This window comes from Sciurus carolinensis, chromosome 7 (assembly GCF_902686445.1).
Source record: "Sciurus carolinensis chromosome 7, mSciCar1.2, whole genome shotgun sequence".
Classification (NCBI taxonomy): Eukaryota; Metazoa; Chordata; class Mammalia; order Rodentia; family Sciuridae; genus Sciurus; species Sciurus carolinensis.
The window spans coordinates 66553982-66579371 of record NC_062219.1 but is presented as its reverse complement, the minus strand read 5'-3'; the positions used below and the strand labels follow the sequence as shown (position 1 = coordinate 66579371).

Here is a 25390-nt window from a genome sequence, read left to right as displayed (position 1 = left end):
ATTTGAAATGGACAATACTCCCCTCATTTGCATATACCTCAACTTATTTGTTAGCTATGCAGTCTTCTTTAAATTTTCAATTCAAAGCTTTAGTTCAACTTTGGTTTTCAGTTTTATGTAGCAATTGTTTTCCCTCATTTTATCATCTATTCAGTAACGTTATTTTCCACTAGAAATCCTTGACTAGGTAAATCAATTGGTCTTTCCACTTTTAAGTTTTATTTATGTGTAACTTGCCTAAGAAGTATTTCCCCATCTAAAGGTCACAAAGATATTCTCTCCTATATTTTCTTCCATTAGCTATAAATAGTTTTCATAATTAGGAATATAATCCATCTGGACTTTAATCTGATAATTAGAATGAAATAGAAAGCTAATTTTATTATTTTTTTCTGTATCAAAAGTCAAGTTTACATCACAGGATTCTTGTCTTTATAACCCTTAATCTCAATGTAAGAACTTGTTATCTGAAAAGAACTTTTGTATTTTCTCTGTTAGTTAACATTTTTCTCTGATTGGCCTCTCTTTTTAGTCCTTACACTAAAGGAACAAACTGTCTGCACCAAGGCATTAAAAAGTACATGATGACATCAGGACCCTGCTGTCACAGAAAATAGGCTTCCTGCAATTCAGGATCAGGAGTGTACGGCCTGCCGGTTTTGGGTTAGCACCTGTGCCCTCTGTATCACTGGCAAAAGGACACATGCCATCTGAACACATGGGGATCAGAAAGAAGACAATTTTGGTTTTCAATACTTCCAAAATGTTTTCCCACTGTTACTTGGTTTGCATTGTTTCTGATTAGAAATAGTCATTATTCATAGGTTTGTTTTCTATAGTATATCTTTTTTCTTTGGCTACTTTAAAAATGTTTCATTTTTAAGTAAATTCATTATATGTTGTGATATTGTTTTCTTAATTTTTTTGTTATTGAGCTTATTAGTTCTATAAATTTATAATTTTCATCAAATAAAAAATTTCCCCATCATTCAGTCAAATATTTTCCCCCTTTCCTCCACTCCTTTAGAGACTTCTAATACATGTATAGTATGTGGTTTGAAGTTTTCCTACACTTATGTGATGTTCTCTTCACTCTTTTCTTTGTGTTCTCAAATTAGATAGTTACTATTGTCTTATTTTTAATTTCACTAACTTGTATTCTGCATTGTCTGATATGTAGTTAATCTTGTTTAGCATGCTTTTTGTTTTAGAAATTGTAGCTTTGTCTCTAGAGTTCAATGAGTCTTTTGAAAATATTCTCCCTATCTCGGTATTTTTTGTACCTCCTTGAACAAATGAAATATCTTATTTTTCTGATTTCTTTCATGACTGGTTATTTTTTACTAGATATCATATCTTTTGTTAGTTTTACCTTCTTGGTGGATGTTTTTGTTTATTTATAATTTTTTGAGCTTTGTCCTGGGACCCAGTTAAGTTACTTATAAACAGTTTGATCCTTTCCTTTTGAGAAATGATTTTAGATTTTATTAGTAGGATGAGAGCAGCCTTTATTCAAGGACTAATTTTGCTCCCAATACTTTTCTGAATATTCTTATCAATGTCAAATTCAGTATTTTTCTACTTTGATAGTAGTTCAAATTATGCTAGTCATTTGTGAGCTTCCTTTTGGCTGATTCTTTGCTCCACCATGGGTGATTTCCTCATTCACATTTGCTAACCAGTATTCAACTGATGTCCCTCCTCTTCTGCCTATATCTTCAGATTTGCTGTGGAATTCTGTGCTTTGGGATGCTGCCCTGGAGAACTCCATCCTGTTAGTCTTCCCGAATTCCTCTTATCTCCACCTTACAACAGACAATCAGGCTCCACCTGGCTTCCCTTCTCCCCTACTGCAGCCTAAAATCTCTGACCTAGCAGGAATCTGGAGACTTCCCAGTGATTGTTTTTCTTCTGTCAGGGATAATTATCCTGTACTGCCTAATAGCAAATGTTCAAAACCATTGTTTGATACACATTCTTTCTTCCTTTTTGTTGACATTAATGTATTGCACTGTTTGTTTTAGTGTTATCTAATGGACATATTAGAAGACAAAATTGATCTATATTCTTGCCTTTTGCCCAAAATATAGTAATGGTCTGGATAGTTAACAGTGTGTTCAAAGGCTCATCACAGAGCATGAAGGGAAGGTGATCTGAGCTGTCAGCATATTGCCATGAGGCATGGTTCCCTTTCTATCCAATAATCTCTATTAAAACATTGCCCTGCCAGCACAAAGGAGTATCCAGGCTATGAGCAGAGAAAGAAAGAATCACAAGATTAAGCTTCCAGCTTGTAAGAAGGTGGCCTCTGAATTCACATTGCCCATGATCATTGCAGGGTAGATCAAATTAAAACAGAAATCTTTGCATGTATGGTGATGAATATGTCTTAATCATAGAATTGACTGAGATAATGAATCAAACATAAATCTGTGTATTCTTGAAAAGACAGCCTTAAACCATAATTACACAGAAACTTGTACAAAACCATGAACACATGAGTAGATTTTTAATACATAAAATTATGAAAAAAAGACAAAAAGGACAGATAGAGAAACAAGAAAAATTAAACAGCATAGTGTAAGGAGGTACAGAGAGTTTATATCCTTTCATAAAGTGTTAACAATTTTCATAAAATTATAAAAAATTTAGAATATAGAACAATATGGAATTTTATTTGGGCTTAAAAACAAAGGTAGTTCAATAAATTCCAAACTTAATATCTTATATACACTTTTTTCAGAACATAAAAAAGAAATGTGAAAAACCAATTATCAGCTGAGAAAGAAATCAGACTACATATTTAAAATATTTTATCTGAAACTGAATAATTTTAGAAATTTATGATACATTTACATAATATTTAGATAAATATGTACAGACAATGCATTAGAAAAAATTAGAGAAAGTGATCAACATAAGTGAGAGGAATCAAAGGATAAACCTGAGGTATATGGTAAAATACATTTTTAAAAAATTAAAAAATTTAAAATAATTAAATAAAACAAATTAGTGATATAATTATCAACAAGAAAAAACTGATCCTAAATATGAAATAGAAGAAAAAAGTGACTATACATTATTCTTATACTGTAAGAATAAAAAAATGACATGAATGCACTTATCATATTTTAAAAATCACAGATATACCATAATCGAAAATCTTTCTGGAAAGTTTGGATAAGATACAACTTCATCAACTGGACTTATATTATCCTTAACATTTTGCAATAAGAGATACAAAGAATTATCTGTGTACTCTTGCCACAAATATTTAGACTGAATTCAACTACTAGAAATTCAAATACGAATTTGGGGTTTTTTTTTTGTTTTTTTGTTTTTTTTTTTTTAACAAAATAGTATATCCTCCTTAAGGAAGTAAAGAAGGTAAAATTAGGAAAGGCAGTGGAATCATTGTAGATTTTTTAAAATTATCTTTTTATTTTTACAGACTGCATTTTGATTCATTGTACACAAATGGAGTGTATCTTTTCATTTCTATGATTGTACACGATGTAGATTCACACCATTTGTGTAATCATACTTGTACATAGGATAATGATATCAAGGAGACTAAATCCATAGCAAGGCATGAATTTTGATTGTATCTGTGATTAAAAAAAAGGCAGTTTCAAATACATTTTGGGCATAATTGAAAGAAGTTCCATACATATTATATGATATACAATTATTATTGTCTTGTGGAAGAAAGCCCTTTTTCTTAGACTATTTATCCTGAAATATTTAATGGTGGAGTTCATGAATATACTTTCAGATATATGGAGAGAGAAAGAGTACATAAATATGGCATAATATAAAGAATTGGTGAAGTTAGGTGTAGAGAAAGCATATGGTTTTTGTAATAATGCTTCCGTCTTTGTCAATTAAATTTTTTTCAAACAAAAAGGTTGAGAGCAACTTCACCAAGACCATATGGTTTTACAAGCAAATTTTATTAAATATTTAAGAATTCTTGGGTAAGAAGATGTTTTCAGAGATAAAATTCCCATAATGATTTTATAATGTAAGCATAACCTTTAAATTAGATGCATAGTTTGAGAAAGTCTAATTTTAATATATTACTATAAACATGGATACAAAAATGATACTTTATAAAATATTGCCAAACTATAACAAACAGTGCAACAAAATGTAAATATATTATGGGCAAGTAGAGTTTATCCTAAAAAGATAATATTATTTTAACAAAAAAATATTTATTTAACACATTTATCAAAGTAACAGAAAAAAACCTTGTAATCATTTTCAAAATATTCTATAATATAGTCCTAAACAACAATAAAATGAATAAACTAGATCTTTATACATCTTCATGAATTTATTTCTGAAACAATTTTGAGTGCATCAATTTATTATAGAATGATACTTAGCATTTGCTACCACATGTGTAAAATTTTTAAATTATATATCAGGTTGCTGGATATATATTCACAGTAAAAATATAAAAACATGAATGTTGAGAGTATATCTCCTGTTTCCAATGTGCAAATCACTCCCCATAAATTATGAGATTAATATCAGAATCTTTGTTATAGAATATAATGTTCTACTTGAACTGATTTCTGCTGCTGTTTCTAGAATTTTCTAATGTTACACTTCCAGCTCTCTGTGCTCCATCCTTTCCAGGATCTATTCAAACAAAAAAGATTGATTGTGTCATGCTATAACTCACCGTGGAGCCTTTGTGCTCTCATTCCCTGGAATATTCTATTCTTACTTTTCCTCCTAAATAAGTTATATTTACCTATCAGCTTTTACCCCATTCCTCATTTATTCAGGAAATATGTGGTCAAATTTCCTCATTTTACTCATAACATTTTATACCATTCCTTCCTCCCAGGACACTGTATCAGCTGATATTTCTCATTTATTTATGATGTCATATGGTTAATATTTATCCACCCATTAGGTTCACACCCAGGCATAAAATCGGGAACCTCATCTATTTTGCTGATCAGTGTGCTCCCAGTACCTAGCACAGTTCTTCACATATTAAAGGTGCTTACTAAATATTTATTAAATTGGTGAATTAATTGGTAAAGTCACTTTCTTTTATAGAACTCTTTTGTATTTGTCATGATTCTCTTGAAATGGGTTTTCCTTCTGTTGATTATCCTAAGCCCTCATTTGTCTTTCTCATGTGACTAATGCAATCAGTTGTGGTTGGGACATCTCTCTCTGGATGAAAGGAGATGGATATTTGATTGATCACACCTTTAAAACTATAGGGCTTGAATGGACCATTTCTAAGACAAGTGGAAGGAATATGGCAATTTTGAGAATATTTGAAAATCCATGTTAATAAACTGCAGAGTAATATTCCATTGTGTATATATACCACAGTTTCTTTATCCATTCATCAATTGAAGTGCATCTAGGTTGGTTCTACAACCTAGCTATTGTGAATTGAGCAGCTATGAACATTGATGCTAAGTGAGATAAGCCAACTCCAAAAAACCAAAGGCTGAATGATCTCTCTCATAAGTAGATGATGATACATAATGGGGGCTGGGAAGGAGGCAAGAATGAAGGAAGGATGGGACTGTATAGAGGAAAAAGAGGGGTGGGGAGGGGATGGGGGGAAGGAAAAATAACAGAATGAGACAAACATCATTACCCTATGTACATGTATGATTACACAAATGGTGCAACTCTACGTTGTGTACAACTAGAGAAACAAAAGTTGTACCCCATTTATATACAATGAATCAAAATAAATAATTAATTAATTTAAAAAAGAAACTGTAGAAACAAGCTTATAAATTAGATCGCATTATGAAGTAGGATATTTAACAGAAAAGTTCTCTGAAACGAAAGCAAGGATTGAAATATGTGTTTCGTCATGCCTATGTTATTTACAAGCATATCATCATCACTTTTCCTGAGTAAAGCATAAAATGGCTTCAAAGATATTGAGTGAATAAGAATCTACAAAAAGCGAATTTTAAAAATCATTATTTTAGCAACTGTTTAATGCAGAGTGAAAAAAAACATAATGGTTGTTCTTTTCAGCATTTCAGCTATTCAATTTAACAACTGTTTATTGAGTGTTGTGTGTATAAGATACTGGAACATGATTGATAAGAAATAAAGTGCTTTCAGAGAGCTTTTCAACTAGAGGCAGGAGCCTTGCCAACATAGCTATGATGCGAGGCAGAAGGTAATAACCACTTTGACTTCTGTGACTCAAACCTCTACAAGGACTATATACCAACCAGGAAATTGATACACATGGTCCTCATCTGTGTCATAGTCCTTCAGAGGCAAGAATATGTTACCACCCATGTTTACATGTCAAGAATAATGGACAGGGACTGGGGATATAGCTCAGTTGGTAGAGTGCTTGCCTCACATGCATAAGGCCCTGGGTTCAATCGCCAGCACTGCAAAAAAAAAAAAAAAAAAAAAAATGAACAGAGGAGTTTAATAAGTTCACAAGGTTCCATTATTGGAGAGCCAAAATTAAAATCCACTTCTGTATGACTTCTAAACCCTAATTTGGTGCACCACAAGCCAAATGCCTGAAAGTTGTGGTGAAGCTATTGAGTCAGAAAAGTCTGTCTTTTTACTGTTTCCTCAGATGGAATGCTATACTCTGAAAAATCTAAGCTCAAACAAATTTTGGAAATGCTGTTATAAGTTACTCAATAACTTTTTGAGAAAGTTTTTAGTAAAGAAGTAGCATTTTCAATTCCCAAGCACTTCCCAAGCAGCACTGGAACCAGGGATATCTTTAATTTTATAAAAATTCTGGAAAACTCTTCCAGGCAAGAGGGAGTTATAATACTTCTGTTTCTTGTTTTTTGTTCTAATGCAGACCCGCTTCAGAAGACATTACTTTTAGCACTTCCCGTTCTTTCCCATCCCATCCTTCTACTCAGGAATACCTATATCCTTTTGTGATTTATGCTAAGTTCTTCTTTATATACTGGTTTAAATGTCACATCATCTGTAATGCATTCATTCTGTTTACCCTTCAGCCACAAACATACATGCAAACTCTAACAAACACACATATGTACATACAAAATCAATCCTAATGAGTTATACTGTTATATAAATAATATTAATGACCATTCATCTTTAATGAACATTTACTGTGTTTAGATCTATCTCAACACATCGAAATTCTCATTTTAGTGCTCACATTTTCCCCCCAGCTAATATATTATTTCTCTGATCCTCCTCACAGCATTCCTTGAAAGAGATGTCTGCACTGCCTGATTGAGTCCCCTCCTTAGCCTCTCTGGTAACAAGCCCTAAGCTGGTTGCCTCACCATTCACCATAGTTGTTCTTTTCTAGCATACTAACAGCTGCTAAATTGATAAATCCAGGCAAAGACTTAGCCCTCATTTTACTTGAATTATCAACATTATTTGATGAAATTGATCTCTCTTTAGAAATTCAAATCATTTCTTCACTTGCCTTCCAGGCAATGAAACCTTTCTGGTTTTCTTTATGCATCACTGGAAACTCCTTTTGGATCTGCTTTTCTTGTTCATTCATTAATTAGTACAGCTTCTAAGTGTTGACCTGCCCTGGCTTTTTGTGGTCTTTCTATTAATGATTCCATCAAGTTTCATGTTGAGCTTGGGGCCAAGAAAACACTTTTGCCGCAGGCTATCTGGCTTTGAATACCAGCTCAACTACTTTGTTAGAGGTGTAAACTAGGGGAAGTGATCCATCTCTACCCATCTATCCCTACTTAGTTACCTCATCTGTAAAAATGAGAATTATAATAGTACCTGTGCAATAAAAGTATGGGAGCACTAAATGAGTTAATATTTATAAAAGGGCAAAGCAGAATAATTGACACTATACGTTTGTTTATTTATCATGGATACTTTAATGACTCATAACATCTATCTATCCTGAACTTCTACCATGAACTTATAAACCACATATTCAACTACCCATACAATAACTCTACTTCTAAGTCTAATGTCATCTCATGCTTATTATGTATAAAATAGGAAGGTCTTTATCATTACCCTTAAGTCAGGTAAATTTAGTGAACAACAAGTACATCCAGCAGCAAAGGCTAAGATAATTGACAAAGAAGCATAAAATTGGGCATACAATTTCTGGGGGAGCATAGACCTCCCCATCATACTACCATATTAAAGAACTCTGCACTGGAATAGAAGAAACTCAGGTCTAATTTATTCATCTAATTAATTTCCTATTCTCAGCATGTGTCTGAATACTGGTACTTAAAAAAGAAAAAAGAAAGATGTGCAGATTGAATAAATGCATTGAGTGAGTACTACTTACATGCCTCTTACTACCCCTTAGATATTTTTTTCTAAATGTTTCACGTTTTGCCAACTCTTCATTATAAAACATGCATTTTTTTAAAACCTGCAACTTCCAGATCACCCTCCTGTTACTCAGTGTCCCTGCTTTCTATTGGAGAGATCAAGCTATTGCCCCTGAATCTCTCCCCTGCCAGAATATAAACTTTTTTTTATTGTAGCTCAAGACTCCATTCATGTTCTAACCAACTTTATCAACCATGATCCAGTGATCTTTCATTTTACTAAAACTCTACATTCTTTTTATCTAAAAGGTAATATGGATTCTTTCATTTATCTATTTCCTCTGTGGACTTTTAAATCTAACTTTGTATTTTTGCTATTAAATTTCATCATCAGTTTGATCTCACTGTTCTAGTCTTTGGGAGTCTTTGTTAATTATATTATAGGAGATAATATAATTATATTGTAGGAGATAAAGCTCCCAAGTTAGATTCATCTCTAAACTTATTAAATATGTCTTGCATATGATTAAATAGTTTATTTTTAAAATGACATAAGAAGGACATAAAGTTTCATTAATAGAAATCGGAGACCACCTGCAGTTTGACAGTAAGCCATTAATCATCATTGTTTGATAGGAAAGCTCTATCAGCTAAAGATGCAAACCAACTACTTAACTATCCTACCATATACATTCATCTTATGATTCCTAATACCTTAGGAATTATTTCAGAAGTCTTTCTGAAATACAGTTGATTCAGATAAGGCACCACATCTTCTGTGTTACCTTCTCCTTTAGATTCAATCGTATGCATCTCCTTTGTATACCCATAGAATTTTGTGCAAGTTCCTATGTTAGTCCTTACCACAAAATAACCTGATTTCCATTTTCTCTCTCTTCTCAAGGACTGTCAAATCCTTGGAGATGGGTCTGTGCATCCTTTACCTCTGCATTATCAGAAATTTGTTCCTAACATTTATTCAATAAATATTTGTCAAATCAATTAGAAACACAGATAATATTTTCTGATATATTCTATGAGAATATTTCACCTTAAAGTGTAGAGTTCTTCATAAAGTTTGCAATTTTCTCTAGACTTATTCTCAGAAATAAATTACAGAAAAAATGAGTCACAACAATTTTGGGGAATAGAGGAGCCCGTATATCTCTGTGCCTCACTTAAAACACTCTATTTTAGTTTCATGTATATATGAAATGTGTGACTTGGTTTCATAACAGAAAGATAATTTCATCCATTTAAAACTATAAAAATATGCAAGTTGTTGTGGCTATTTCTCTTCCTTTTATATCTCACCTTTAGTATTTCTTTTTAAAATGTCAGAAACAGTATTTCATTAACACACTTCAGGGAAAACAGTTACCAATGTTCCATTCATAGACCTGGCATACCTTCTGAAAAATTGTATGAAAAAGACCAAACACAATGAAGTCACATGTTCTTCAATATTGATGCACACATATAAAATTTACATTGAATTTTCTGTCCCTTGCCTGGTGCTTGTGAATTTCATAGCATATTTGGAGTATAAAATATGTTATTTCTACCTTTCACTGGGCAGATACAAGTTTGTTTTTTTCATAGCTAAATTTCTATAAAATATTCCGTAAATACCCAGTTTTCCTACACACAAGTTGTTATTAGTTTCTTCTACTGACTGAAAAATTCAATGGAAGAAGAACAAAACAACCTTGTACATTATGTGCAATTTTTATTAATTGAACTGTAAGCTAGCCCTTGAGATTTTTATGCTGTCTACAACAGAAAGGTCAATGGAATACCAATAAATCCTCTTGTATTTGTTAGTTCATTTTCAAATGCTGAAGTTTAGTAAGAAATGATTCACTTTATTTGTAATCCACTACCAAAACAGGGAAAGTTACTTTCTTCTTACTCATCCATTTAGGTTTACAGGGGAGAGAACATTTCCAAGGGAAATTAGGAGGAACATTTGTAATAGCAATGAGCACATAAGAGGTTGAGGATATTTCTCATTTCTTATCATTTATTATCATAAAATGTCTGCACAGAATATATTGCTTTGAATTATAAACAGTAATAAATATTTATATTAAAATATTATGCTTAAGGTGCTATTCTAGGAGCCAAGAATATGGCATAAATGGTAGTTAATGCCCTCAAAAATTGATAATCTAATGGGGAAATATTAGAATATATTCCAATAACTGTGAAACAGAGCATTCAAAGATGAAATTTTATAAAGTTGAAAATATTTTAATTGTACAATATAGAGTTAGAATTTTTCAAGATTTAATGGAAATACTAAGTAAAAGTAAAAATATGGACAAAGGTCCTGGAAATATCTAAAGATAAAATTCTGAAATGGAGTACAGACCTATGTGACTGAGATATGGAGATATGGTCAGTAGTGATGATAAATAAGTCTGGAAGTAAAACTGGGGTTTCAAATTGGAAACTCACCCTTTTGGCATTAAGCTGTTCAGACTAGCCTACAAGTAGTGAGGAACTATTGAAGGATTTGAACTTTGGAATGACCAGAGCTAACCCTCAATAGCTGAGTTTCAGGACATTATCATTGGTAGCAACACAGAAGTTATAAAAACTGCAGTTGTTCTAGTAAGGAGACTCAGTTTTGGCAGTTGATGTGGACTTAAAGGAGGGGAAGATTTATTACAAGTTAGAATTAGGACTTTAGGATTGAATGAAGTGGAAGTCAAGGGGGAAAAGATGTCATTGGGATTTCTACTCAGTGTTATTGCTTATAATTGTAACTAAATGTGAATTAAAATTTGGCAATCTATATTTAATTACCACTTCAGATTTTTAATCTAAGTGTTCTTAATTCTGAAAAACATTCTGAGCATGTAAATATCTGAGTAATATTCTAATTCATGCATATATATACATACATATGTGCATACATGTATGTATCTTGTTTTACTAAAGATCTTCAAGAATAAATTTTCGGGAAAAAGGTAAGAGCACAAATGTGTATATTTCATTAAATGTTCAATTATTGCATTAAAAAGATTACAAATCCTGTCACTGGGGAGAAGAGAAAGTCTTTGTCCTTCCAGGTTTCCCTTTTCTACCTGGTCAATGTCATTAGGAATTCATGTAACTTTTTAGCCTATAATAATAAGAAAGTGTATGTAAAGATATATTTGAGTAATAAACAGTTATTTCAGTTTGCTTGGTATCATGTATGGATATGTTTATGTGCACATGCATATAAATAGAAGTGTAAAATCTCAAAAGGCAGTTGGTGGGTGTTTCCATAAACAATAAAATTTTCCTAATTCATGATTTCAACTGTATGCAGATAAAATTTTTCTAGTGTCACATCTTTACATAGTCATAGAAGTAGTCTTGCAGGGATCAGTTTATTTCTTGAAAATGATGTGTGCTGATGAGACCTGGAAATTCAAAGGATGGCATATTTCATATCCATATTCATTGGAATGACAGGGTAAGAACTGTATATCAGAAATTTTGCATATAAATGAAGCACTAAATTCACCTAAGTTAAAAATGAATTATTAGGTCACAGTCATTCATTAAACAGAATAAACAGATATGGTGTTTTATTTCTTATTTAGTTGTCTGATACTTGCTTCCTTTTCCTTTTATTTGAATCCTAGAATCTGTTATTGCTATAGGAATTTTTTGATCTATCAGATTTTTGTGATCAAGTGCTTCCCTTCAAAAGATATTGTAAATTTCTTCTCTCAAGATGCTCTAGATGGGGCATGAGTCAACTTTTGAGATGCACTTTGCCACAATATAATTATCATTAACTTAGAGCATTTTTAAGTTTATACTTTGAATTATATTTGCATATGACACTTAATTTGAAATCCAGGTCAATTCATCTTAATCTAAAGATGTAGTTGGGTTCGATACCCATGAAAAATAACATATAAAATTTGTGTTTTCCCTCAATATGCCAAATTCAAAGGTAAATATTTTCCCTGTTGTAGCAAAGAGAACAGTTTAAGCTTACATTCCTCCCATGCATCCAGCTATGCTAGAATGTGACTTAACCACATGAACCAAAAGGTATTATTATATATTGAGATGGGAAAGCACTTTGAAGAATTGACCAAAGGCTGCAATGACAAAACCTGTGAGCAAAGCCAAGAGATCATAGGTAGGATCCACTTTTGAAAAGTGATGATCAGGAAGAGACACAGGTTAATAGTGGTGTTCTTCTGTGCAACATCAGCTAAGTCAGTAAACAAAGAATTGCCTACACATTTGAATGAAGGTATAGGAGGCAGGCAAAACTTTCAGAGATAGTATTAGGCAGTAGCACTATTTAAAATGATTTGAAGTTCAGTTATGACAAACTTAGAGCTATATAAGTCATGACAAAATTGCCACCCCTGTCTATATATATGCTGATATATATACATCAGTATGTAGTATAGAGAGGTATTTTTATACACTTCCTTTCTTCTTCTTTGCCAGTTTTCATCTTCCAAGTAAACAGAATTTCCATGCTCCTTCCTTTTTATACAAGCATTCACATTCAACACTAAAGCATCCCAATATTATTCCAACTACCCTCCTTACCCAAATCTAAATTAAATCTATGAAGGCTACATTAATTTCCTAAGACTGCTATAAAAATTACCACACAGCATATTATAAAATAAATACAAACATATGAAACACAAATGTGTGAAAAAATTAATGCACTATAGAGATCAAAGCATATTTTCTGTCCAGGGCTTCCCACTCCCCAACTTTGGCAAACCCAGGCAAAGGATTTACCACTCTACTCTCACACCAGAGTGGACAGCTATAAATGAAACAGAGACACACAGAAAAATCATTTAGTTTTTTACATTTTTATCTCTATATTTTATTTTATTCTGTCTATTTAATTGATCAATAATAATTATGCATATTTGTGGGATGCAAACAGATGTATTGATACATACATATATACTGAATAGATACATATGTATATAAAGTATTCATATATATGTGTGTGTGTATATATATATATTTGAAAGATTTAGTCTGGTTCATATCATCGCTTCACCAACTTTTCATTATTTGCAGTGAGAATATTAAAAATCCATTCTTTTAGCAATTTTGACATATGTAATATATTATTACTCATTGTGATCACCCTGCAGTGATCACTAAAACGTATTCCTCCTGTCTGAGACTTATACCCATTATTCAACATCTTTCTTTTCTCATCCTTTCTCTGGCTTTTGTTAATGACCTTTCTACTGTTTCTATGGAACTGACTTTTTTAAAATTCCACACATATGTGATCTCACATAGTATTTATCTTTCCGTGCATGGCTTATTTCATTTTGTATAATATCCTGCAGTTCTATGTTGTTGTGAGCCACTATCTTTCCTTTTCTTAAACTTCATAGTATTCCATTATATGTATAAACACTTTTTATCCATTCATTCATTGATAGACACCCCAGATACTTCCACATCTTAGCTGTTTTGAACAGTACTGCAATGAATATGGGAATGCAGATGTCTCTTGACACACCAATTTCAATTCCTTTTGATACCAGTAGTGGGATTGTTGAATATGATACAGAAAATTTCTTTTCTTCTCCTTTAGCAGTGTTTTGACTTTTATAATAAATGTTGAAATATTTTTGAACAAAATTACATAAATAATGACTTCATACTTCATATGCTAACTTTGCCATATTAACATGGATTTAGATTTGCCTATTCCCCATACATAGTACATATATGAAGGACGTGTATAAAAAATAAAAAGGACACCAATGCAAAAATTTGGGCAATGGATAATTACATGAATGTAAATGGTTTTGTTGGATCCATGCTTAATTTCTCTCCAAATATTTTAAAGGTTAAATTAGAAGAACAGATAAGAATAAAAGGAGAGTCTTTGTGAGGTTTAGATCAGGTAAACTGGGTTCTTTGTGCTTGCTTAGTAGTCAATATCAATTTACAATCATGGACCATTCATCCCTGGAAGGACTGGGGCCAGAATAAGAGGCACTTTTATCTAGGCTATTAAAATCATAATATTCAAGTTTTAAAATGATTCAAAGGGAGATAAATATATTTTAAAATAATTTTCCCTTGTATGCCACAAGTCTGCTTTGTAGTAAAACTACCCTACATTCTAAACAATATAATGTTTCAAATTTTAAATAACTTGATGTATTTATAAATCACATACTACCAACACACAGTTCAAATCATTGCACTTAACGCAAAAAATAAAGCTTACATTGGAATGAACTTTTTTCTTTCATAGAGAATTCAATATTTTTTTGAAAAGCAGAATAAAAAAATTCTTAAGTTTAAAATTTTCTCATGAGTATAAACACTTTTTAGAAAAGAGGAAATACATTATTCCAAATGAAGTGCTATAAAATGTCCAGTGAAGATTTTTGTTAAGATTATTATTTCTTTTTTGTTAATTTCAAACACACACTAACACATGTTGTTTAATTTAACTAATTTATTTATTTATTTATTTAGTGCTGGAGATTGAACCCACCCACGGCCCAACCACTGAGCTACACCCCAGCTTCCTGAATTTAAATATTTTGTTATTGATTTTCCAAGAGATTTTGGTCTAAATGAAAGCTATAGTTTTAATTTTATATCTAAAATATATATAGAAACATCTACTTTACACGCAGTTAATTTATATGCAAGAAAAATTAAATAATAAAATAAATTTCTATAATCCTTTCATTCAACAATTCTGAATAATCTGGAACTGACCTATTATTTTTCACAGTATGGTCCCCAAAATTTGCTACAAGTTTCCCTCTGAAGTAGAAGGATTGCTGGATATGACGAATCTGGATCTAACCCATACTTATTTATAAGCATCTATAGAAATATACTCCATGAATCTGTTTTTAACAAGCCACTCAAATAATTATTGTGCCTATTTAAGTATGAGAGGCAAGTATTAAATATGAAAAGTCAGTGTGTCCTAGTCTCTTCAACATCAGTGATCTCTGGGCTCTGCTGTACACTGGGAGGATCTTTGCATAACATAGGTGCTCCAGAATACAGTGAAATTTCCAATACTGCCTCCAACCCCACAGGGCAGAAGCCTGAGAAGCCCTGGAAGGCTCTGCAGATTTTAAGAAAAAAAAGTAGTTCTGTCTTTGCCCAGAAATTGTGCATTGAAAAAATTTTGACTAATAAAATAAATGTATAAATATGAACAAATTAATCTCAAACATCTGTCATAACAATTACCTGTATTCCAATCATAAGTACATTTTAATACATTTCACAATGACTGGAAGTTCTACTAATTCCTTGTCTTCAACAACTAAGCAAGTGAAAGAGTCTGCATCCTCCATACTCTATGTCATTCTAAGCTAACATTTTTAAGGAGCCCACCCCTGTTCTGCCCAGTTTACAAAGACTGTAGTAAGTTCACTTTCACTCTAAGGATCAGGACAAATTATTCAAATCAGTTAAGGAAGAGGGAAGGGAGGAAGAAGAAAGCCCAAACAGTGCAAGATTCCTGGTAATGAAAATAAGCAGGAGCCATAATAGTGAGCACAAATCATGGACTTCTTCCATCACCACTCTCCTTTTCTCAGGTACTGCAGAGATATGGACCAAGTAGTTTAAACCATCTAGCCCCAAATTTGTCCCAAAATCTAATGTTTAAACACATTCATTATTTTCTTCTCTTCTGCCCTTTCCTTGCCTGGTTTTGCACGGTTAGGTCCAAATTTCTTATTCCCATTTCTGCTTAATATAAATGGAAAGTCAGCTTTTTTATACTGTGAGGGAGGTAAATATTTTTCATGTACTTCACACAAAAAGAATCCTTCAGGGCATTCTGCACTGGCTACGTAAGGCAAACAATGTGGGAACCAGAGTGGAATCTGGAATCAGCCTGTCTGCGTTCCAACCCCAAAACACTACTTACAACCTGGATGACCTAGACAAGTTGTTTAACCTCTCTATGCTTCACAGCCTTCATCTCTAATGGAAATAACATTGCCTGAGAGACTTGCTAATGGGATGAAATGAGAAAAAATATATAAATCTTTATGTATAAAAACTTAAATCTGAGCCATTATGTAGTGAACTTTCATTTATACTCAGTGTTGTTATTGTGTTATTGAGGTTTGAACTGTCAGCATGACTAAGGGACCCTCCAGTGGCCAAGACTTGGCTTACCTTCTCTGCCTCCCACGTGTCCTCCTTTCACTTCCTATCACTCTGCTCTACTATAGCCAGATTACTTTTTAGTCCCAAACTCTATTATCCCTGTCCTGCTTATCTTCGTGCATGCTGCATTGCCTAGTCATCCTTCAGCATTCGCACAACCTATTTTCTATTAAGCTCCTGCCAAGTAAAATGGAATGTTGCTACGTTAGTGTCCCCAGCCCGACATTTGTTCAAAGTTCTTCATTTCTCTTTCCCAGCTTTCTCCTCTAGACTGTGAACTTTCCAAGGGCAGGGAGAATGTGTTAGAGACCCTGAGAGTCATAACACCTAGCAGCTTTCTGTTATGTAAAGGCACTTAGAAAAATGTATGTTGAATTAAAGAGAGCTTAAAACTTCAGTCTAGTAATTCTGAAGTCATAAAATTCTATTTAAAGTACAGTCACAGGAATTGGCTCCATGACCTCTTCTGGCAGCAAATCTCATTTATTACCACAAATGGCATAAAGTCATTGTGGATATTTGTTCAAAATTCAAAGTCATTTAATCAAATCTGATGAATTGAATTAAGACCTTGGTCTTATTAATGAATTCAGTTTTGAATATATCTGAGATGTTTCTAGCATCAATGTCCTCTAATGTTTTGTGTCCCTGCAGCTATTTCACTAGTTTTTAAATTTATATATTGGATAATTTTATTATCAGTCATTACACTATCTTTTTTTTTTTTTTTTTTTTGATACTGGGATTGAAACCAAGGGTGCTCCAGTGAGCCACATTCCTAGACTTTATTTTATTTTTTAATTTGAGACAGGGCCTCACTAAGTTGCTGAGACTGACTTTGAACTTGTGATCCATCTCCTTCAGCTTCCTGAGTAACTGGGATTACAGGTTTTTGCTGCCTTGCCCAGCTCATTGCACTATATTTAATCCAAAACTTCAATAGTAGTTTTAAAACAATTAGGTTTCTGTATTTCCCACTTTGGTGGATTTTACACAAATCTGTTGAAGTATTAGGTATAGTGATGCCCATCTGTAATCCCAGCTCCTCAAGAGCATCACAAATTCAATTCTAGCCTAGACAAGTGTCTCAAAATTAAAAAAAAAAAAAGAAGAAGAAGAAAGAAACAAACAAACAAACAAACAAAGTGTCTAAGGATGTAGCTCAGTGGTAGAGTATCCCTGGGTTCAGTCCCCAATACCACAAAAATCAATCAACCTACTTGAGTATCTATCCTGAATAAGTATCTAATTTCTGTTATTAAAATTAACCCTTCTTTTTAGAAAAAAATAACCTTTATAATAATGAAGTCTCCAAATGCATTTGCATTTGTGAAAAGAAAAAGTAATCCCAGTTATATTTATTCAAATACATCACAAAAATCCAAACACTTCTCTCCATGGCCTCTGTGACAAAAGATAACAGCCATATTTCTCATTTCATCTACTTCAGTAACCTTTGGACTGGATATTGCTTCCACAGTTTCCTCTCTACTAAACAGAACATTTGAAGTGATTCTTTAAAATTTTAATGAGATCATGTCAGTCTCCCAGTTAAAGCTCACCTTTCTCCTTTGAACTATAAAATAAAGCCTGAATTTAGGATGACCTTTGAGGTCCTATATGACTTGGTACTATCTGTCCAACTAGCCCTACCTCCTGCTCCTGCATCCTGGATCTCCACAACTGTAGGTACACTGGATATTTTTCTTCTCTGGGTTGATTTCCCTTTTTTAAAAAAGTAAATCTAATTCTCATAAATTATAGAATACATAATTCAAAAAATTTTAAAGCACTTGCTTCCATTTGATACAAATCAAGTATGTTGACTGAAAAATATCAACATGAAAATGAAAAATGTTTAGGAAAATCATTTACTTATTTGATCTTTATTTTGTTAAGTATCTACATAATTATAAACATCTAGATGATTTAGTAACATGGGTCTATTTTTATGCTGTACGTAAAAAGTGGAGAACATGAAATATATTTGCCTGTCAATACATACTCAATTTCTTAGTTTCAATTATGGCATTAATTCTTTTTTAATAACATTTTCCTTTATTAATTTGTTTATGTAATTCAATAGCATTTTCCTAAAAATTAAAAGAAGCCATGAATTGATATAAGTAAAGGTACCAATAATACATATAAAAAGGTCTGTTTGTAAGATGTGTGATTTCTTTTAGTTTCCCTTTTGATCATTTATTACTTATATAGTACACCCAATGAGTTTAACTAACATATTTGTTTTTCTCTTTCTCAACAGGTTTAGAATGTAATAACTCAAGAATTCAATAACACAGTGGAATAGTTGAACAACTGTCTATGTGCTTCCCATGATATGTTCTCTGTATTGTAAGTAAATATTTACTTCCTCAATCCAGCTCGTTTGTGGGATAAATATATTCAATTTGAATTTGTGGGCAACTTAGATTGTTTCTTAAAATTATAAGCTAAAATTCACCCGAAATATAGAATGAATTTACAAGATTATCTACGATGAAGGGAAATTCTGTAAACAGATTTAATATTGTACCAAAATTAAAGTTTAAAATAAGTGTCTATCATGATAGAATATATACTAACGTTTAATTATATTTTTAAAATGTTATATTTTATACTCTTAAGAAATAAAAGACGTTTGGGATAGATATGACTATCCCTATTTGAACACTGCACCTTTTACACATGTATAAGAACATCACATAGGAGCCAATAAATATTCACTATTTTTATGCATCATTTAAAAATAAAATGTTTTTGAAAGCAATGCAAGAAGAAAGAAGTACTAAGCAATCAGTTCCAACTCTTAGGATGGCAAAGAAAGGAGGCAGCCAATTCTTTCCCTCAGAAGAATGTAAGCCATGAATTGGAGCCCTTTGATTATCAAAACCCACAACTTTTTAACATGTTTAGACACCAGGACATACTTTCCCTTAACCACTAATATTATAAAACCTAGAATTCCCATCTCAAGACTTAATCTCCATTCTCCTAGTTATTGTTTTGCTGAATCTTTTGTCTAAGGATGTAATATCTGGCACCCATGATGAGGAATGTAGTGAACCTTGATCCTTCTTCATGGAAGGCAGGAAAATGTTGGGTGTCTGATTTTATTTTGAAGGTTGAGGTGATAATAGATAGGTTATTGACATCCTATTTCAGAATAAAGGATGAATTTTTATAAAAATATAATTTAATACTTAATATAAGACTCTAAAGAAGTACTCCTATTAAAAATATAATGTGGTTTTGGAGGTATAGCTCAGTAGTAGACAATATGCCTAACATGCACAAGACCCTGGGTTTGATTTTCAGCATTGCCAAAGCAAAACAAAAACAAAGAACAAAAACAAAGAAACAAAATATATGCTTATGTATTTTGTCATATAACCACACATGTAATTTAAATTTTTATTCTGACCACATTTAAAAAAGTGGAAACAGGTGAAAGAGATTATAATTATGCAGTTATTCAACTTCTTGTAATCAAAACAGAATAATTTTCACACTTAATATAAAAATACTAATGAGAAAATTTGCATTATTTTGTCCACTAATATTTGAAATTCAGTGTATTCATAAAGCACATCTCAATTCAGATATTAATTTTTTATTGGACATACTTTGACCTACATTTAAATATTATAAAATTTACAATTGAAGAATTAGATTAACAAACTCAAGTTTTCCTACACATATTTTAATTTTTTTGAATAACTGTCAAATATCAGTTTTAAATTTACTTAAAATTAAGTCATTTCTTCAGTCAAACTAGCCACATTTCAAGGGTTTAACAGTTACATACATGCATTTGGCTGCAACACTGAAAAACTGTATTCAAGAGAACTATTGACACAATGCTACAATTCTGCTAAGTGATAAATTTTGAAGGCTAAACTTCGAGACATAGTAAAGGAGCATATAACTTTAGAATTTCAATGAGAAAAAAATTATCAAAAAACTCTCACTTAAAGTAAGGTTTTATAGAATGACATGTTTATGAGACATTTATGGATAAGAAAATATACAAGGTATACAATAATTTCCAAGTTATATAACACATTTAAATTTGGAGGTTTTTAATTTGCTTCAATTGCATCTTCTATTGTAACTGAAGGAATTAGCTAATCATAGCCTCCTCGTTTCAATAAGTGAATCAAAAGCTTAAATATAAAATGAAAAATTAAAGTTTAATTGTGAAATATACCCACAAAAGAATGAAAATCTAAGCTGCAGACCTTTAAATCACATTCTGATAAAGAATTTGTAGCCACAGTATGTAAAGAACTCTTAAAACTTAATAATATTATGTAGGACCAAATTGAAAATGAGTAAAATATCTGTTTTTCACCAAAGAAGAGTTATGGATGGCTAATGGGTATATGAGAAAATGTTAAAACCATTAATCATTAGGGAAATGCAAGTTAAAAGCAGTGAAATATCACTCATAATCTATTAAAATGGATAAAATTTCTAAAAATATGACAATGAAAAATATTGAGAAGTATAGAGGGCCACAGAGAATTCTCATTCATGGCTGATGGGAATTCAAAATGGTGCAAAGTCACTTCTAAAAACTACATACCAATTCCTTATAAAATTAAACACAGATGCTCCTTTACTTGCAAAGGGGTTTCATTCCAACAAACCCATTAGAAGTTGAACATATTGAATATATTGAAACACATTGAATAAAATCCCAGCATCATGAGAGTGTATCAGATCACTGAATCAGAAAAAGATCAAAGTTTGAAAGGAGCTATTGTTCATTTGTAGCATGTATAAATCCTAAGTGCATTTTGGTAAGTGAAAGAAGACAGACCCAAATGACTAAGATGGAATAGAGAGTATGGAAGGTAAGTTTTCCAAGAGAAATCTAGTAGACACCACCCTCATCAAGTGCACAAGACTAGCATCTCCAGTGACAAGATATGTTGATACCATGTATCCTGGTGTGATGTTCTAAGGACACTAGACTTAAGTGATATGCTTCCCCAAAATCCATAGCCCCACTCTAAATATGAGAAAACCATTAGACAAAACCAAATCGAGGGACATTCTACAAAATGACTTGCCTATGTTCTTCAAAATTTGCAAGCAAAGTGATAGGAAAGACTGAGAAGCACAGTTAAGGAGAGGAAGGAGACATTACAACAATGCAATATGGTATCTTGGGTTTAATTTTGAAAAGGAAGATGGACATTAGTGAGAAAACAGGTGAAAACTGAATAAATCCTATAGTTTGGTTAATATTATTGCATAGATGTTGTTACTTTTGACAAATGTGCCTTATTAAGAGTGAGGGAAACTGAGGGAAGGATATATGGGAAATCTCTGTGTATCTTTGCAACTTTTCTGTCAATCTCATGTTATTACAAAATAGAGAAATTATTTTTATATGAACCACAAGATTTTTACTAGTCAAGATTAATATCCCGCATATATAAGGAAATTAAAATCTCAATAACAAAAATAAAACAATCTTCATATTAGAGAAAACATTCAACCTTTGTCATTTTTAGGTTTGGCTTACTTCGCTTAGCATATTCTCCAACTCCATCCATTTACCAGCAAATGCCATAATTTCATTCTTCTTTAAAGCTAAATAATATTCCATCATATTCTTTATCCATTCATCTGTTGAAGGATGCCTAGGTTGGTTCTATAGTTTAGCTATTGTGAGTTGAGCTGCCATAAACATTGATTTGGCTGCATCACTGTAGTAGGCTGGTTTTGTAATCTTCAATCAGAAAAATGAGAAATTATACTCCATTTATGCATGATTTACCAAAATGCATAAATGCATTCTACTATCCTGCATAACTAATTAGAACAAATTTTAAAATTTTAAAATTTTAAAAAAGAATTTAAAAAATAATAATCCAATTGTAAAATGGTCAAAGGACATGAATAGCCACTCCTCAAAGGAAGAAATTCAGCAAGGTACAGTGGTACTCACCTGTAATTCCAGCTACTCAGAGGCTGAGGTCTGAGGATCACTTGAACCCAAAATGGAAATCATCTTGAACAACTTAGCAAGATTCCCAGTCAACAAGTAGAGGAGGAAGCAGTGGAAGAATTCAAATGACAATGAAAAAAGACATAAATATATTAAAATTGTCTTGTATTTGAACTAAAAGTTTCAACTGTCCCTGTTCAAGGCTAATGAAAGCTCTTATTTGCATTGACTTTGTCCTAAACACTCAGGGTAGACCAAATCAAATAGAACTTCAAAATTTTAGTTCTATCTATACTTTATATTAATTTAAGGCTTTAAAACAATTTTAAACAACTAAGTAGATGTCAAGTGAACTAAAGCACAGAAAGTCAAATCCTGCATGTTCTCTCTTATATGTGAATGTTAAAAAAAAAAAAAAAAGTGAATCTGAATGTAGAGTTGTGATTAGTAGAGTTTGCAAAGGGTGGTGAGGAGGGGAAGAGAGGGAAGTTGTATAATGGGAATCAAAACACAGATAGAAGTTGTAAATCTACTCTTCTGCAGCACAGTAGAGTGATTTTTCCACCACAATAACCTATCATATATTTTATGAATAACCCAAAGACAGCAACTTAAATGTGCCAAACACAGAGCAATGAGAAGGGGATGAAAATGTTAATTGTTCAAATTTGGTCAACTTATATTGTATGCATGTACTGAAATATCACATCATACTCAATAAACATATAATTATTGAATATTAATGATATTTTTAAATGTTTGAGAGAGAAATATAAACTACCCTGATTTGATGATTACAACTATATAGAAGTATCAAATTATGACCCATAAATCTATATATTTAAAGTATTAAAAACATTTGACCATTGAGAAATCTTCTATTAGGAAAATTTTTCTCATGTGTAATATAATCCTTTCTACTTTTCTGTAAGCACATTTTATCATTTGCTTTAAGTCCTTAAGAACCTCTACTATTTATTTGCCATAAGTATTTCTTCATGACTTAAAATTTCTTAATTATAAAGTTCTTTCATGTTTGCATTTTTAACAACTCATACTATTTAAACTTCCCAAAATTATGGTTTAATTTTAATCCTTCTATAGCACATTTGGTACCATAATCTTTGTCAATACTGTGTTCCTGGTCATATAGGCCCAGCAATTTTAAAATCATTATGATTGGCTTTGTTTTTCATGCAAAATAAATATATGCTTAAATATCAGATAAGATGGTCAAAGTACCTGTATTGTCTCTATAAATTGGAATAAGATCTTATCTATCTTATTTAATACAAAATACTACTTATTTTAAAAGTATTATACATATTTAAATTCAGAATTTTTACCTGAAGTGTCTTTTTCCTGTTGAGCCTCGGAGTTCCACTTGTACTACTAAATAAAAAAATCCTTCTTGCTAATTGATTTGCAATATTAGATGCAAAGATGCTTTCACTTTAGGGAAGTATAATACTATATATGAGAACCAAAAAAAAGTAAAAATAAATTATAAAATACATAAAATGAGAAATGATATTTTATTAAAATATGAACATCGGTCTCACAAAAGCATTTATCATGTCTTTTCTTAAATAACAATCATCCCTGATGTGATTTTGTTAGATCTATGCATATTATTTCAGAAGAAATAGATTCATTTTATAAAGCAAAGCATATCTGTTTGGGAATTGTGATCCTTTCCTTTAATACCTACATTACTATGCCCATTGGCTGCAGTTCATTTTAGTAAGAATGATCTCATAATCCACACAGAATTTTAAAATGGAAAAAAAATTATAACATGCTCTCACTTATCAACATATCAAGGTTTCTCCCTATTGCTTTCCAATCACAATATCAACTTCTGGGGAGCTAATTTTGTTAGGTAATTTGAAAATACTTTATTAGCCTATTTGAAAATTTATTGACTGTGAAAGGATTACAAACAATGAAAGAAGACACATCAACAGAAAAGCATGTTCTACACTTCCTAATAATAGTATAGTAGGTACAGGAAGCATATAGAAAATCAATCTGGTCCATCCTATATTTAAATGTAATTTGATAGTTGCTAAAATTCATAAACTTTGAAAAGTATATCCTCAAAACTACTTCCCTACCATATTTGAATGTTTAGAGCACTCACAATTTTCTTTTTTCTAATCTAAACCCCAGCTACAGGAGTAAAAGCCTGTTTCATTTTGTTTGTTTCTTTGTTTTGGTTTCATTTAAAATGTTATTTAGAAGAGTTTCTTTTTATAAGATCTGTCTCTTTTGTACAAAAACTTCCTACTGTACTGCTTGGGGAATAATTAGTACTTACAAATATTTGTGGTACTGAATTTCTAAACAGAATACCACAGAGCACTTTTTTCAGTTAAAGAAACTAGGTTTAAGAGGTTAGGTAACTTAGGAAACATGGAGGTATTCTGGAAGGAACCACACATGGCAGGGACTCCAGAGCCTGGTGATGAGCATCCTTTATAGAGCAGAACGTGATTCTTGGTTTAGAAGTAGTTCAAAATATAGATAGGTAGATGGAAGAGAATGAATAGATGGAAAAATAGGAAAACTTATTCTTGCTAATACCCCCCAAATAATTTTCATACTATGAACAATGTTTCATCCAGACATGGAAAACTTATTTAAAGGAATTGAGTAAAAATGTTCATAATACAGAATTACATGGAACTGAGATAATTTGGGAAACAATTGAGTTTCTAATGCTTTTACCTCTGTGTCCAGGAGAACTTATTGCTTTATTTTGCTTATCCCCCCAAAATGATGTTCATTTACTTTGACCTTCATAGAAAAATTAATACATATGAAGACTTCTTATAATAATGACTCTTTTATATTCTTTCTCTTCGTATATCTTTAATGGTATACTCTTAATTTGAATATGCAAATATAAGAAGTCTGTAGTTCAAATTATATGCTCCAGGGAAAGAATTAGCTGAAGAAATGTCCACAAAAT

General features: G+C 31.8%; 1 protein-coding gene across 2 annotated transcripts in view; it reads left to right on the top strand.

Annotated features, from left to right (window-relative positions):
- Fut9 (fucosyltransferase 9) overlaps window positions 1-25390 on the top strand; it is a 192866-nt gene that overhangs the window by 76251 nt on the left and 91225 nt on the right. For both annotated transcript variants that reach the window (XM_047558909.1, XM_047558908.1), the window contains one exon: window positions 18721-18809. The gene's annotated coding sequence lies outside the window, so the exon portion shown is untranslated. The remainder of the gene's footprint in view (window positions 1-18720; window positions 18810-25390) is intronic.